This window comes from Neophocaena asiaeorientalis, unplaced genomic scaffold (genome assembly GCF_003031525.2).
Source record: "Neophocaena asiaeorientalis asiaeorientalis breed wild unplaced genomic scaffold, Neophocaena_asiaeorientalis_V1.1 scaffold230, whole genome shotgun sequence".
In the NCBI taxonomy this organism is placed as follows: Eukaryota; Metazoa; Chordata; class Mammalia; order Artiodactyla; family Phocoenidae; genus Neophocaena; species Neophocaena asiaeorientalis.
The window spans coordinates 3,225,796-3,240,981 of record NW_020175186.1 but is presented as its reverse complement, the minus strand read 5'-3'; the positions used below and the strand labels follow the sequence as shown (position 1 = coordinate 3,240,981).

The 15,186-nt window shown below is 39.5% G+C and overlaps 1 protein-coding gene across 3 annotated transcripts in view; it reads right to left on the bottom strand.

The window, feature by feature from the left end:
• The window catches only part of NELL1 (neural EGFL like 1), an 844,123-nt gene that overhangs the window by 86,907 nt on the left and 742,030 nt on the right, over nucleotides 1–15,186 (bottom strand). The gene's annotated exons all lie outside the window — the stretch shown is intronic.

Below are 15,186 nucleotides of genomic sequence, written 5' to 3'. Positions count from 1 at the left end.
GGGAGGAAGAGAGAAGCAGGACATTTCTTCCCATCCTCTCTACCTTTGGTAGCATCTCTGACAATGGCTATACCTTTCCAGCCCAAGCAGTGGGAGTGGCTCCTGCAATGCTAATCTCTAGGTCACTCCTGCTTCCCCCAATTGCTCATTAAGCTCTTCTAACACCTTTGTAAATAATTCACTCTATTAAACTACCTCCATTGAATTACCTGCTGAGGTTTTTGTTTTCCTGCTAGACTGTGACTGATTACACCACCTTCCATTCCCTTCTGGTAGAAGAACTTTGAGTTGTTTACATAAAGGGTAGTGGTTCCTTAATCTCAGAAAAGAAGAAGCCCATATCCCAGCCCCAGGGGTGGAACTACTCTTGATCTAAATAACAGGTTTTCAAAGAGTAATCCTTAAGCTAGCAGCATTAACTAGCAGTGAACACACTAGAAATGAAAATGATCAGGTCCTACCCCAGCACACTGAATCAGAAATTCCAGGGGTAGAACCCAGCAATTTGTATTTGAACAAGCTTACCAGAATCATTCTAACAACCATACTTTGAGAACCACAGGTCTATGATCATAATGCTATCCCTGTCGCCTTTCCCAGTGGTTTATCTAGATAAGGGCATGTGACCAAGTTCTGACTAATGAGAAGTAAGGGGAAGTCTGCTGGGGCTGGAAGTAAGAATGGGGTTGCCTTTCACGGTGAAATGACAGAATTCCTGGCATATCCATTCCATGTAGCAGCCCTGACGGAGGACTTGACGATGGGGAGTGCAGCCATCTTGGTCCCATGAGAGAAAATCCAGTAAAATCACAGGTGCACCAAACTCGCCTTCTGAACTAACCCTGCAGCTACATAATGCCAGATGTATGTCATGAAACTTAATTCAGGATTTTATTATTAAGTCACAATTACTTGAATGTTCTGTTACTTGCAGCCACAAGCAACAACTAACCAATAGAATACTTTTATCCCTCTTTTGTAGATAAGAAAACCAAGCTCAAAAGAGAGCAAATAATTTCTATAAAGCTAGCTAGTGCATGGTATGGTAAGATTTGAACTTGTTTTTGATTTTAAAACTTCAGTGGGCTAGTCTCCCTTTCAGTAGGTCACACTGTCACTGTTACCAAATTGCAGGTCTGCCTGACGTGACCAGGAAACTGAAATGGCTATGTTTTAACCTTTTCCCCTTATGCCATTCATTATACCTAATCCTAAGTATCTTTATGGCCTTAAGAATCCTTGGTTAAGACAGCAGAGAAACCATCCTGAACAATGCTTTATTTTCTTGCTTAAAAGGTGGAACACAAGTTGGTTTTTAATTTATTCCTGCAAGATGTTAAACCTATTCCTTTCAGAACAGATCCACGTTTTTCGTTGAGTATTCCAATAGTCTGCATTATTCATAGTGGAGGTATTTATGCAGACATGATAAATAAGATAATTTACCTCCAAATAAAACAGAGAGGCTTCAGGCTCCAATAAAAAATGAAATGTTTAAATAAGTCAATCCTTTAGAAAACTTCACCATATTTCTGTCACCATCTGATTACACCCAAAGAACAAATTCTTTTATATTGTTTAATGGCAGACAAGCAACCATAATAATGAAAAAGTTATTTGGGAAAAAAAGTAAAAGCCTTTATTTGTCAAATTCACAAAGTTTTGTAATTGGTGTTTTTGGAAGGGGAGAAAGAAAAGTGTCTTTTTTTCTATTCCGTGAGTTGGAGAAGAAATTCAGAAGAGAAAATTCAAGCATACTGTTAAACAGATAGAAGGACGTGAATTTAAGATCTCTAAAGAACATCTATGCTGCTTTGTCTGGCTCTAGTGCCACAGTATCCTGGATGCATTTGGTCTGAAAATGTCTTTACTGGGCTGATGCTGTTCACAAAGGGTCCAGAGCCAGAGCTGGCCCTGTGAGTCAGCCTGAGAATCTATGATCTGGAAAGCTGAGAGCCAGGACCAAGTAACTACGAGAGGAAACAAAGAAAATGAGTCATCTTGCTTCAAACAAACAACCATTCAACTTGAGAGTCCATTTAGGTATCTAGAGGTCTAGAGAAGACAGACTACTGATAGAGTAGATTACATGGGGTGAAAATCACTCAGAAATGGATTAGAGGATAATATCATTGTCTATGGTCATTTGTCACCTGTCCCTTTTCAGTGCCTATAGAGAAACAATAGCTCTTTCCAATTGTGTGGGTTTAGCCATTGTAGTATTGGTAATAGCTAAGTTTGTCGAAATTCCACATGCTTAGAAATCACTGAGTCACAAGGGAACAGAGGAATGGAATTTTTATATGCTACCATATTCAAGGTCATACATTCCAAAGATTAACAGAATTCAGGCAGGCAAAATAAGTGAACAATGTAGCCCAGGCTTTAGTAAACTGGTGAGAGTACATGCCCTGCCTACTGGGAGCAGCTGTTACTTAGCTCCAGCCATGGTGGAATCCCAGCAAAGACCCACTCCTTCACTCGGTTGAAGGTTCACAGGTTAAGTCTGCCTGTAAAGTTAATTTTATTTTTTAAAAACACCAGTTAGGCCAACACTGGACAGGGCACAGAAAATAAGTTTTCATTGAATTCAAGCTCTCAGTTTGCAAACTCTGAGTCCAATGACCATCTAGTTATACAAAGGAAAATTGAGGCCCAATGAGAGAAGTAATTTATCTAAAGTCTCCTACCTAACAGCATGAATACACACACACACACACACACACAATCTGTCATGAGTCCAGAGATTAGGTGATGAAATGCAAAGAAGGAAGAGAATGAATATTTCTTCCATGTCTACTAAATGCCCAGAAGTATGACTTACTCTCTCCATTTTACACATAAGAAAAGCAAAAGTATAGGCCGTGTAGGATACTACATGACTAAGTTGAGATCCCAGTACAGGTCTGTCTAATGCCAAATACTCTGTTTCTCCTACTATGCAATACTGACTCTTTCTTCCACCTTCTTCTGTGAAATCATAAATACCACACATAGCCTCTTCCCTTGAGGACCTCAGAGTCTGTTGAGGGAGCCAGACAAAGAAACAATCATCTCTCTGGGGGAAACTCAGTGCTACCTACCCAGAGAAACTCTAGCACTTCTGGGGGACACATCCAGAGCCAGGTCTGCAGGAAGATCATTACTCAGTTCAGTAGAGCTTCAGTTGCTGCTCCCCAACCTGCAGTGGAGGTGTGAACGTACCCTCTGCAATGTCTAGAGGATGCTCTGGCTCCACACTCAAACTTAGATCATGGAGCTCCTAAGACAGTCTTTTTGATGCAAAATGCTGTACCTTGCAGGCTTGACAACAATGGTGATCTCTCAGGGCAGGCTCAGCATGGAACCATATGCAACGTGCTATCACACTCAGTATCTTGTTTGACCCTCACACCCCACAGTGAATGGGGCACATTAAGTTTCAGATTTTCCCTTCAAACCTGGTGAAACTGAGACTCGGAAACTGCTCAAGGTGGGAAAGCCCCACTGAGGTCTTCTGCCTCCTGGGTCTATGTTCTTCGTAGCATAATATGCTAACTATTCAGGCATTTGGTGATAGAAAGGAGGTTAGTGGCAGGAAACAAGAGGAAGTTTCCTCCAGAGTGAATTAATTAACATGCTGCAATGGGATTTGATTCCTGTTGGTGATATATCTATTGGCTCCGTCTTCATCCATCCAGCTTTCACTTTTCTTGAGTCTCTTCTGTTTCAATAATTTTCAGTAAGCTATTCCCATTTGCCCTCTCCCACCCTTGTCCCCTGGAGTGCACCAGAGACTGATATCTTCAAAACTAAGGGCTGGGAGTTTGGGATCAGCAGATGTAAACTATTATATACAGGATGGATAAACAACAAGGTCTGACTGTATAGCACAGGGAACTATATTCAATCTCCTGTGATAAACTGTAACGGAAAAGAATATTTAAAAACAGAATGTCTATATGTGTATAACTGAGTCGCTTTGCTGAACAGCAGAGATTGGCACAGCATTGTAAATCAACTAGACTTCAATTAAAACAAATAAAATTTAAAAAAGAGAAGTAGAAACATAGCAGGCATAGAATACCACAGATTGTTTGTACTGAAGGCCACATGAAGGTCCGTACTATAGAAATGAAGCAAATGTCTAAAGCATCATTAAAAACAAACAGGAGAGAGGAATTATCAAATAATTTAGGTGTCCACACATGATTGCCAAGGAAAAGTCAAGACATCCTTCAGAATGTTTCACCAGTTTTTGGCTGCTTTACCTTTGGTCCTACTAAGAAGTTTCCTTCTAAGAAGGATTCTACCATCCGCTGCCATCACCACAAGCATTAGTATGGCTTTTTCATCACCTAACTCCTGGCTTCTCAACACTAACACTGGCAAAGGAAGAACGAATACATTGAACATCAGTCTTCAACAAAATGGGACAGGACTGGACACTCTAAAAAGAATAGCTTCCCAATTCCTTAGGCAGGGATTTCCTGTCACAAAGAAAACAGCACAGTACCTGTGCCAGGTCTATTCCTGTGGCCTTAGAATACACGACCTACACAGTCAGGCCTGGGACCAGAAACAGTCCACACACATTGTATGGCTTTGCTTGGCACACACAGAGGTCTATTTAACAACTGGACCAGATACCAACATTAAGAATCTGGGGATTTCACATACAAATTTTAGATTACTGACATCTCTAAAAAAATGAATCTGGCAACCCTGGGCCCACGCTTCCACGTGACAACAATTGGTGGGACATGAGCAGTGGTTGCCGCCTTTAAATAGTACATGAATTTTCCACTGCAGAGCAGCCCACACCTGGTTCTTCTCATGCTGGCTGGACAGGTGTAGATACCTGGGTTTGTAACAGCTGCCAGAAGAGGCTGCCCTCGTGTTGACAAGGGCAACACGATCTCTCAACTTCTTGAATGGTGCACCTCTGATATTATAAATATTTTTTTAGCAACCCCAATATAAGCATTTTTACATACCAAACATACACAAAAGTTAAAATTAAAAATAAGGCAAATATTTAAATCAATTAGTAATATTAATGACATTGTTATTATTACTTTCACACAAATGTTTGTTCTCGCCAATGTATTATTTTTAACATTTGCAAAATGACAGAACGGGTTTGCTGATTCTTAGAGTCTCGCTTTTAATTATGAACTACTTTCTGTGCTAACTAAATGATGTTGCCAGGGCAACTGTTGGCAATTAAATCATTTGCAATTAAAGATTAGTCAAATTCTATGTCTTTATTTTTATAAGATAACAACTAATGCAAATAGAAATTTGAATATTTTAATGCCAAAGGATTGATGTGACTGTCCTGGGGCACATGCCTGGTGCTGCAGGCAGGGATGAATGTCCCATCACCATTCTTACACAGTCACCACAGACGACCAAATCAGGGCAGCTCAGACTCTAAGCCACAGGTTCTAGAGTCAACCAGAACCAGCTCGAACTCTGCCTCTGTCCCTTCCTGGTTATGGAACCAGGTATGATCTGTTTCAGTCCATGGAACTAAAATGGGGAAAATAATGGCTATATCAATGTGATATTTAAATGAGATAAAGCTTGCAAATTGTTGATCTCAGAAATCAAAGCCCATGCTCAGTAGCAGGTGACTCTTAGTTTCTTAAATCTTATTATTTCCACTCTGCTTAGTTTGTTTAACAACACGGTTATCTCGGATGGACTGAGAGTCACAGGCATCTCTTTGGGAAAACTTGCCACTTTTAAAATTTTTGTTTTTTTACTTCCTCTTTTACCTAGCCTCTGCAGTCTGTTTATAAATATATAATTTCTTAAAACTGAAAAAGATGACTTTCTTCGATTCAATAGTAGAGAATTGGGTCATCATAATCTGGCAAAAGTTTTTTTTTCTACTTACCAATGCCCACCCCCAGAAACACACATATATACACGTTCACTAAGGAATGACTTCTTTGCAAAAGCCAAAGCCCATATTATTTCGGGGAAAAAGGGGAATACCCTTATTAATAATTGCTAACAGTCCACATTTGGCTTCTCTTCCCATTATTCAAGAATGTACTATTTCATAGGCATTAATTATTCCTGTGGTGTTGACTACAATTCATTGAGTAAAATGGTGATAGAGGAAAGAGGATTACAAGTCAGAACCTAACTGAACAGCAGAGACAGACTGATTGACTTTGGCAAGTACCTCTTCTGTGGCAGCTTCAGCAGGGCTGCCTGGGCCCCCAGACAGTAGCTAACTGTGGCCTGAATGCTTGAGAATAAATTTGGGGCCCAATAATCTTGAATCCTTAGATTAGGCGAATAGGTGCCCTTAACCCCTTGTTCTTACTCCAAAATGGCCAAATATGTTTTTCACTTATAACTCACCAGCTGATATTGAGTATCAGCTACGTTCCAGCAACATGATTCAGAGTTCAAGGCAGTGGATCTGTTGAAGTGGAGTGTAAACGAGCTTTGTTGGTTTATATGTTTCAAATACTATTTCATGGTCATGCGGCTTATATTTTCAGATGATTTGGCATTGAATACACAGATCTGTCCTTTCCTTGTGTGGTTTTGGGTTCTTCATTCTCATATTTAAAATAGAGATAATAATTCTTATCTTATAGACTTCTGTGACTATTAAATGAGACTTGTACTACTATTTGCAGTATGTGAATAAAAATGTTGGTTTTCTTTTACCCCTTTATAACCAGTGGTACAGAGTTGGATGACTGGTTTCTGCCTTTTAGGAGTTTATACTCCTTGAAGGAGAAAAGAACATATATAATTACAATATTAGACAATATAATATTAATAAGTCAAATGCAGTTAAATACAAAATCAAAGCTACCATGTCATCCTCTCTAACAGTAAAATTCTGGGATTATATACTCCCTGATAGCATGAATTAATATATAATAGGATTTCTGAGTGGCAATTAGCTCTCATTCTCTGTCTAACCCTTATTCTCAAATAGAGGTGGAATAAAAACATTATCTTCTGGGGAGATGGAAAGAGAAGAGAACAGAAGGCCAGCAGAAAACAGGAATGAGAATGGGTCCCATGTGCCCAATATCCTCTTAGCTTGATCATCTGGGATCATCAACAATCACCAGTGGGCACCATCTCACTGGGACATTTCTGGAACAGCTGCACATTTTAGCCAAGACAAGGATAGAAGTAGCCTCAATGTGATACTGAGGCCTGAGGACAATAGCCACAAGGAGGCACCAAATAGCAACAAAGCCTGGGTGGATTTAGGTCTCGGAGCTGGCTCACCTGGGCAGACTCATTGAGTCTTTTCCTCAACCTTGTTATGAAGTATCTTTGTATTTCACATAATTTAGTATTTTAGGGCCACTTTTTCCAATGCATGGGTTTTATTATAGTATTTAGATTTTAACAGAAGCTTTGAATTACATTACAATTCCCTACAAGATCTAGACTGTCCTCACCCTTTTCCTTATCTCATACCATTCTCCCCTCAGCTCACTGCACTCCAGAACTCACCACATGGACTTCTCAAATCCATCACCTATCTTAGAGAGTTCATACTCGTTGTCTCCTCTTCCTGGAATGTTCTTAATACACACAACAAGCTCCTTCTGTTATTTAGGTCTCAACTCAAATGCTACCATCGCAAAGACCCCTTCCTTGACCACCATTTTTGAAGTAGGCTCCAGTCTCTCCCTACTCCATTACGCTGCTTTCTTGTCTTGAGGGCATTAGTCAGCGTCTGATGTGATGTGGTATAGATGTTTGTGTGTTGTCTCGCTTCCCCCACTAGAATATAAGCACATGAGGAGAGGGACTTTTCTGTCGGGTTATCACCATGTGCCCACATCATTCTAGATAGTTGATGGTGAGAATGGCAAGCTCAGTGGAAGCTCCTTTGTGTTGGGCCCCTTCCCTGTAGGGCCAAATAGAGTTAAGCCACCAGTAACTCTAGAGGGAAAGTACAAATAAGAAAGTTGTAGGAAGCTAGGGTGACTCGGAGAAAGTAAGAGATGATTCCAATGAATACAACTGCTGGAATATATTGGAGGTAACGTCTTGATAATAACCGATGAGAAACCACAGCTAGCACACATTGAGTGCTGACTCTGCTAAGCACTCTTCTGGGCACTTTACAGGTGTTTGCTTATCTAATCCCTTCAACAACCTAATGTTACAGACACTATTATTATTTTATGGATAAGGAGACAGAGGCTCAGGGAAGTTATGTAACTTGCCCAAGATCACACAGCTAGAAAATGAAGGTGAGATATAAACCATGATAATTTGTTTCCATTCTCTTAACTGAAACTAGTACTTCAAATCAAATCATGAAAATAGCAAACACTCATAAAAGTTATACTGAAAAGAAAGAGAAATAGACAAGAACATCTTAGCTAGGAGAGACGGGTACAAGTCACTAGTTAAGAAGAGGGCAGTTCACATGGTAAAAAGAAAGATCACACTTTAAATGGTCAAAAGGACAATAAATATAAAGCAAGAGAGGTTGGGGAGTAAATAAGGAACTCCTGAGAGGGTTCAGGAGCTGAGTCTGGGGCAAAAAAGTGCTCACACCACAGGTGTATCTTTTCATGCTCCAGGAATTAATACTATAGCTTAAATAGGTTCTGCTAGGCTGGATCATGACATTTTGGCAGATTTGGGCAAGAGCAAATACACTACAATTTGTTACCACAAACTGTAACTAGGTTTAACCCTCATCCTATGCTTATGCTTTCGCCCAACCAGAGAATGTGTGAGAAGGAAGGAAAAGATGGACCCCAAGGAGATTTCCTTTCTGCTTCTACACGATTCCAGTCAAGGGCAGAAATGGGAATTTGCTCAGTTCTGCTTTAAGGAAATGCTTCACAAATTCCATAGGACACATTTAAACTGCATTTGGATTCTATGCTCTATTCCAGCACAGTCATTTATGGTGTTTATTGAATACAAGCCACTATTCTCTGCCTGTCTGCACATTTATAAATACAGTTTCTAAAAGGCATCCATTATGGCTTATGATTTATAATTGAAAACAAGATGTGACCAGTCGTGCGTTCACCAACAGTACAGAATCATGTTAAGTCATCCTGGGCTACTCCTAGAGGGCTGGAGAGGTCTCGTCATTCAACACAAGTGCCCAAGATGTTAGTCAGGCCTCAGTCTCCAGATTTTTCAATGAGACCTTCAGTTCACGGGTTATCCTTGTGTACATGCACTCACTGCCTCTCCTAACAGATCACACACAAGGATCAATGATATAATCTGTAGCAGTAATCCTCAGAAGTTTTGGAATTAATTTTAATCATCATGAAGGCAATGAGAATACTATTAATCTCTATTGCTCACCTATACACATACCTGTCATTTTTATGAAATCCCGGAGTAATCCAAAAAAGTGTAAAAGGTAATGCTGTGAAAGCACCAACAACCACCTCCCAGGTAAAAGGATAAAACATTACTAATACAGTTGAGGACTCCTCTGTATGCCCACCTGATCACATCTTGCTAGTATTAACCAGTGTTATTTTATGGTCATAGTTTTGTCGTTCCCAGGTGCTTCTTTATGTACAAATCCCTAAATAATGAATACTGTTCTTTTGCATTTTTAAAATGATATAAGTGGCATAAGGCTGTGCACATATTTTTGTAACTTCCTTTTTTCACTCCACATTGTTTTGACATTTACTAATTTGTTCAATTTCTGTGCTATTATGTTATCCTCTCTTTGATAGAAATTCAGTTCCCCAATGTTTGCAATCACAATCAATGAACTTACAGACATTCCCACTGGTATGTTCTTGTGTACCTGCTCAAGAGTTTCTCAAGTATATTCCTGTAAGTGAAATTGTTGGCTCAGAGACACACACACAGTGACCGTTACCAAAGTACAAAACAATTCTCCAAAAAGCTTAGAAATGAATATAAATATATGTTCCAGCTAAAAGTGTGCATTTTCTTTCCTGGAGCTTCATGTGTTTGTCAACACTTTGTACTGTCAAAAGTTTTACCACCACAGTGGGTGTGAGACAGTATCTCGTGTGGTTTTATTTACATTTCCCAGATTACTAATGAAACTCATCTTTCCATACGCTTATTGATTTTTCTAATTTCTGTAAATTATATTTATCATTTGGTCCATTCTATTTGTTTTCCTTTTCCATATAGATTTTAAGTTACTTGTATACTCTACATATTACCTTTGTTGATTTATATCTGTTGTAAATATCTCATTCATCCTTATATTTTCACCTTTTTGGAAGGGATAGTTTCTTTGATGAACAAAAGTTAATTTATGCTAATGTAGAATGATCTTCAATCTTTTATTTCCTCATGTTTTTTAAGAGGTTGTTTCTACCGATTCACCATTCAATTTGAGGCTTGCTCTAGGTTTTTAGCACATATCCCACAGTTGCTAAGATATTTTTTCTTTAACACAGTGAATGAATTGTACTGAAAGTTATTTTTTTAATGTGAGATAATATTTCTCTCCTTGCATCATTTAATGTAATGAATTATTGAAAATTAGGTACTGTTAAATCATTCTTGAATCTTTAGGATAAAAGCAACCTATTCATGATATTTTTAAAAAATAATCATTTGGGGGTTATTTTCCTTATATTTCTTCTGAAAATAATTTTTAAAAATATAAGTGATATTAGACTGTGATTTTCCTTTATTAAATTGATTCTGACTAGTCTGGTAACAAGTTTATACTATCTATATTAAGTGAAATTGGGAAGTATTTCCCCTTTTTTATTCTCTGAAATATTTTGTAAAGTTCAGTACTATATGTTTCCTAGATGTTCAATTGACCTCACTAAATAATAACTGTGCTTGAGTGTTGAGTATCTATACGTATGGTTAGATGAGTATAGAATTCTAACTAATTGAAAATTTTAATGATTCAGTTTTTGTAAATTATATTTTTCCAATAATATGTGTATTCCATCTAAGTTTTCAAATTTTAAGATAATTTTTTTTTTCATTTTAATAATTACTTGTATCTGGGCTTCCCTGGTGGCACAGTGGTTGAGAGTCTGCCTGCCAATGCAGGGGACACGGGTTCGTGCCCCGGTCCGGGAAGATCCCACATGCCGCAGAGCGGCTGGGCCCATGAGCCATGGCCACTGAGCCTGTGCGTCCGGAGCCTGTGCTCCACAATAGGAGAGGCCACGATAGTGAGACGCCCGTGTACCGCAAAAAAAAAAAAAAAATTACTTGTATCTGTACTTAAACCTTTTTTATTTCTAATAATGACTATTTATGCCTTGACTATTTCCCCTTGATTAATGCCAGTAGGGTTTTGTTTATATAATGGATCTTTTTAAAGAAATAATTTCAGCTTTTGATCCTCAAATTTCATTTCTCATTTTACTTATTTTTGCTATCACCTTTAGTTTTTTCCCTTTAGTTCCCTCTCTTTGTTTTATTCTGAGGTTCTTAACTTCACAAGTTGCATGCTTTTATCATTAACTTTAGCCTTTCTTTTATTCTCACAAAAGATTTGAAGTACATCAAAAAACCATTTAAGCTGTATTCAACAAATTTAATCCCATATTTTAACTCCTAAAGTATGTGTTGGGATCCAACAATTCTATTTTCTGAAACCCCTGCACATGTTATTCTGTTGTTTATTAATTTTCTGACTCTCATTCATATTATTTGGAGGTTTTGAATAAAAGATTGTGTTCAACGGAGCTACACCTGAGAACTGGGTGAGGCTTGAGTTGGTGGTGAGTGCCTCCAGAAAGAATGAGATTTTGTTTCTGCCAGATGTCCCAGGAGAATAAATCTTTAAAGAAATATTTCTAAAACTCAGGTTTCCCAGCTCACAAAAATAATATAAATCCAGTTTTTTCCTGGAACATTTCTTTATGTAAAGGAAAGATATTCAACGAAGAAGAGAAAAAAAACTCTTCCAAAAAACTGAAGGTGCATCTTGTTCACAATGTCTCAGGCATGGATATGGAAAGAATTCAGCAGTCCTGAGCTTGCATCCTAGCTTTCCTTCTTCCAAAGTGTGACCTTGAACAAGTTTCTTACTTTTGTTAGAGTGTGAGCCTGATTCTTTGTGACTAAAATATGGGGAATATAATACATGGATAGAGTGAAGATTAAATACACATAGTATGAACCCGCCTAATGGAACACTTAAAAAATAACGTATGTTCAACATATGATGTGACTAGCCCTGTCTTTTCCATTTCCTCCCTGGGCAAGATAGAATGAGAGCTCAGCAAATGAAAGGATCTCCTAGTCTATTGTCTGTCTGGCCATGAGTCTAAAACCACGGCATCTATTCAACAAACACTTATTGCCTATCTCGTCCATGGTAGGCAGTGAAGAATAGGATGCATGTGGAATATTAAAAAAATTTAAATAAAGGGACAAACCAAACCAAATAAAAATACATAGATATAGAAAAAAAACCAAACATGGTAGGAAACATTAGAGTGAGTCTAACATCTGTCTCTAGGGGTTGGGAGCTTAATGGACCCAGGTTGCTTGATGTTTTGAGATAATAATAATCATCACTCTTTTGTGTGCTTTGCATATATCATCTTCTTTAATGCCTCCATCAACTGCAATAAAGTGTTAGCCCCCTTCCTGATGAGAAAATGGAAATCCCAAAGCATACATCAAATCTGTATTAAAGCCCCGGTCAGTTTACTCCAGATCCTACTTCAAAGTCTTAAATAGTGGCTCCTACAAAGTCATTATATTGTAGTATTTTCTGAAATACCTTGGGACCAATTAGACCAGAAAGTCATAAATATGTTATCCCAAACATGACTGAGCACCATTATTTGGCGGGAGAGTGGACTTGTGAATTGTTGGGTGAATCAGGCATTTCTGTGTTGAGCAGCAGCTGTGCTGTGATTCTGCAGTTCTGGATCTCTATTATCAGGCCGCTTTAAGTGTTTGAAATGTCAGAATAAACGCAGAAATAAGCAGATGGCAACCACACTGACAATTCTTTTAAGCATAGTAATCCAACCCCACTTTGGGTGTTGACCTTTCTTTAAAAATCATTATTTTAAGACAGCACACCTAATTTGTAAAAATATTTTTTAACCCATGCACCAGCATGATTTTTAAATTAGTTTTCAGCCTGTCTTATCATATTATTATGAGAGTCTGACATGCCGGTGGCCCTGAACTAATCAGATGGTTTTGGAATTTTTGTGTATGTACCTAGGGGAAAACTTAGAATTCAAACCTTTATTCAGTCATCAATCATTTACTGAAATGCTACTATGAGTGAGAATGAGGCACAGAAGACATATAGAGAAAAGACATGGTCCTCACACCTGAGATTTCATAGTGTAGCAGAGGAAAAAGAGACAAACAGTTAAATACACCAATACTCTAAATGTTAGAGGGGATGAGTCAAGGCTTTTAGAAGAGAAGAAGGGGCGCTACTGTTGGATAGAGATGAGAATGAAAGAAATAGCACAGGCGAGATGTCTGATCTGAGCCTTGAAAAGCAAGTAGAATTTCCCCTCATGGAGGCGAATGCTCTTTTAAGAGCATTACAGGACCAGGAAACACCATATGTAAAAACCCTGGATGCAGGATAAAATGCAGAGTGTTCAGGAAACACTGAGGTGCTCAATGTGGCTGAAGCACAGGGCTTATGGAAGAGCAAGGTGAGGAAAAGATGCGTTTATCAGATAAGATGGGATTCCTCTATGAAAGTCCTTAATTTAAGTCCTGCTTGAGTTAAGTGGGAAATCATCCTAAGGCTTTTCAGCAGAAATATGACATAATCGCATTTCTATTTTGAAAAGATCACTCTGGAGATACGGGTTAGTGAAGACTGGAGGATTGTTTAGAAGCAGGAAAATCATGTGGGAGGCCTTAGAAGACAGGTAGTCTTCCTACAAGGTGACATCCCAAGGCCAGTATGACAAGGAAGTTTTATCTCATTTATCAAGACAACATAATTTTTAAAAACTTTTCTTATGGAAAATGTTAACTCTGAATCCCACCATATTGAAATGATCAAAGCAAGAGATACCAAGGTTGATAGCCATGGAGTCGGCAGAGAAGAGAGATTCAAGAGTGGAATCAACAGGATCAGGTAACAGGCTGGGGATGATACAAGAGGGAGACACTGAGCATGACTTTGGAATCTCTGCTTCGAGCTAATGAGTGGGTGAGTTTAAAACAAACACTCATTGAAATTAAAATTAGAGTAGTGTATATCCTCTCTGGAAGCCAGGGGACAGAGCAGAAAAAGGTCCAAACCCACATGACTGGGAGAAAAATGGGAACAGAGAGAATGAGCAATATAAAACCCAAGTTTCTCAAAACCTAGTATAGGCACATCATGATAAGCATCGAGTTAATTAAGGCAAGAATTACAAAGGCACACTGCAAGTTTCTTGAATTATGCACAAAAATTGGAGTCAGATGGTGGAAGATGCTGTGGAAGCAGAGGAAAGTAAACAGGCCTTTTGAACAAAAGACGTAAGTTCTGAGGCTGGAGGGGAAGATGGTGGAAGAGTAAGACGCGGAGATCACCTTCCTCCCCACAGATACACCAGAAATACATCTACACGTGGAACAACTCCTACAGAACACCTACTGAACGCTGGCAGAAGACCTCAGACCTCCCAAAAGGCAAAAAACTCCCCACGTACCTGGGTAGGGCAAAAGAATAAACAGAGACAAAAGGATAGGGACGGGACCTGCACCAGTGGGAGGGAGCTGTGAAGGAGGAAAGGTTTCCACACACTAGGAAGCCCCTTCGCGGGCAGAGACTGTGGGTGGCGGATGGGGGAAGCTTTGGAGCCGCGGAGGAGAGTACAGCAACAGGGGTGCGGAGGGCAAAGCAGAGAGATTCCCGCACAGAGGATCAGGGCCGACCGGCACTCACCAGCCCAAGAGGCTTGTCTGCTCACCTGCCGGGGTGGGCGGGGCTGGGAGCTGAGGCTCGGGCTTTGGTCAGAGCACACAGAGAGGACTGGGGTTGGCAGCGTGAACACAGCCTGCAGGGGGTTAGTGCGCCACGGCTAGCCGGGAGGGAGTCCGGGGAAAAGTCTGCACCTGCCGAAGAGGCAAGAGACTTTTTCTTCCCTCTTTGTTTCCTGGTGCGCGAGAAAAGGGGATTAAGAGCGCTGCTTGAAGGAGCTTCAGAGACAGGTGCCGCGAGCCGCGGCTAAAAGCATGGACCCCAGAGACGGGCATGAGACGCTAAGGCTGCTGCTG